Source organism: Tenrec ecaudatus, chromosome 3, assembly GCF_050624435.1.
Source record: "Tenrec ecaudatus isolate mTenEca1 chromosome 3, mTenEca1.hap1, whole genome shotgun sequence".
In the NCBI taxonomy this organism is placed as follows: domain Eukaryota; kingdom Metazoa; phylum Chordata; class Mammalia; order Afrosoricida; family Tenrecidae; genus Tenrec; species Tenrec ecaudatus.
The window spans coordinates 157,210,553-157,212,584 of NC_134532.1; the positions used below are offsets into that span (position 1 = coordinate 157,210,553).

At 35.2% G+C, this 2,032-nt stretch overlaps 1 non-coding gene across 1 annotated transcript; it reads right to left on the reverse strand.

The window, feature by feature from the left end:
• Positions 1 to 824: 824 nt before the first annotated feature.
• LOC142444172 (small nucleolar RNA SNORA19) lies at positions 825 to 954 on the reverse strand. Its single transcript, XR_012783829.1, has one exon. It is a non-coding gene; the product is annotated as a small nucleolar RNA SNORA19 (small nucleolar RNA).
• Between the last annotated feature and the right edge of the window lie 1,078 nt (positions 955 to 2,032).

Sequence of the window (2,032 nt, forward strand, 5' to 3'; positions counted from 1 at the left end):
ACGTGTGTTTCTTAAAGATATCAAAATCAGGGGTCTCCTTTACCTATCTAGTCTGCTACTCTCTGTCCCTTGACTAATATGTTTAACCCATTACGTTTTATTGTTGATAGGTGTGGATTTGTTGCTGTCATTTTGCTGTGAGTACGGAGTGAGGTGTGTGTGTGTGTGTGTTTTAATTTGTTTATTTCTTCTTCCTATATTTCCATGCTGTTCTGACTACTCTTTTCAATGTATTGACTACTGAGTGGTGCTATCTTGTATGATCTCAGGCTTGTATATTGCTGCTATGAATTCTTTCCAAAGTGTTCCCTTTAATATTTCTTTGTAATTCTGATCTTGTTTTTGCACCATCCTTTAATTTTTTTCTCTCTAACAGTACCTTTTTTTCTCCCTCATATTTGAAAGATCTTTCATTGGATAAAAGATTCTTTGTTGGTAATTTTTTTTAATTTTCTGGATTTTATAATGCACTCCATTGTCTTTTCTGCTTGGCTTCGGTTGACAAATGCAAATTTATTATTTTTATTTTCCTTTGTCAGCAATCATTTTGGTTTCTCTGATTCCTCTCAGGACTCTCTTCTTGTCTTTGATATTTACAAGTTTTACTACAATATATTGCAATGTTTTTTTCTTGTGGACTTTATTCTATGCAGGATTTTCTCAGCTTTTGAATATACATATTAGTTTTATGGTAGGAAATTTTTCCATAGTTAATTTCAGTATTTTCTTGGTAGATATTTTGTTGTTATTGTTCCTTCCAGCTCTGAAATTGCAATGAGGGTTAGGCTGCTCTTTTTGTTTGTTTGTTTGTTTTTGTCTGTTTTTTTTGTGTGAAAGAGACTGGCAGCATTTCTAGGTTTAGTTAAACTGCCAATTAAGCTTCAACTACTTGTTTAGCACATAAGAAATTACACTGCTCACATATAAATGGAATCAGATCAATGAAATGTGCACAGTTAGGCTGTTCTGGATACTGTCCCACATAAGTTTTAGACTTCTTCATATTCATTTGCTCTCTTTGTTGTTTGTTTATACAGTTGGTTGTAGTCAAGGAAGTTATCTTCAATCTCACTAACTCAACTTTAAATTTCTTTGATTCTATTATACTGCTCTATGCAAATAATCAGAAAAGCTAAATTATATGAAGAAAAATGAAGCATCAGAATTGGAGGAAGGTTTTTCAACAACCTGCAATATGCAGATGGCCACAGCCAGACTTGCGGAAAGTGAGGAGGGTCTGAAACAATTGCTGATGAAGATGAAGGAGAGCAACCTTCAATGGCAAGAAGACTATAATCCTCAAAACTGGATCAATGCATAATGTCATGAGAAGTGAAGAAAATAATGAAGTTGTCAATAAATATTCCTTGGTTCAAGCCAAAATTAATGCTCATGGAAACAGCAGTGAAGATATCAAATGACACATGGCATTAAATAAATTTGCAGCACAAATCCTCCTTAAAGTGTTGAAACTCAGGAGATTGTTCTGTGGACTAAGATATACCTGACCCAAACTCTGGTATGTTCACTATGCATGTGGAAGTGGTCTACTGACAAAGGAAGTCTGAAGAAAATTGATGCATTTTAATTATGTCACTGGTTAAGAATATGGAAAGTACCATAAACTGCCAAAATAGCAAATATATCTTGGAAGATGTAGAGCCATAATGCTCTGAGAGGTAAGGATGGTAAGACTTAACCTCACATATTTTGGACATGTTATCTGGAGAGATCAGTCCTTGGTGAAGGACATCATGCCTGGGAAAGTAGAATGACAACAGAAAAGAGGAAGGCCTCTGACACAAAGGATTGACGCAATGGATTGACACAATGGATTGACACAATGGCTCCTGCAGTGATGTGGAATGTAGCATCAGTTTTGAGGATTCCTAAGACTGGCTGGTGTGTGTTCTGTTGCACATAGAATCCTTTGAGTTGGAACTGATTCAGTGACACCTACCAGCAATTAATTACTCTGTTCTGTCATCATGTTGTTTACTTTTAAAGGCTTGTGAAATAGCATAGATAATAA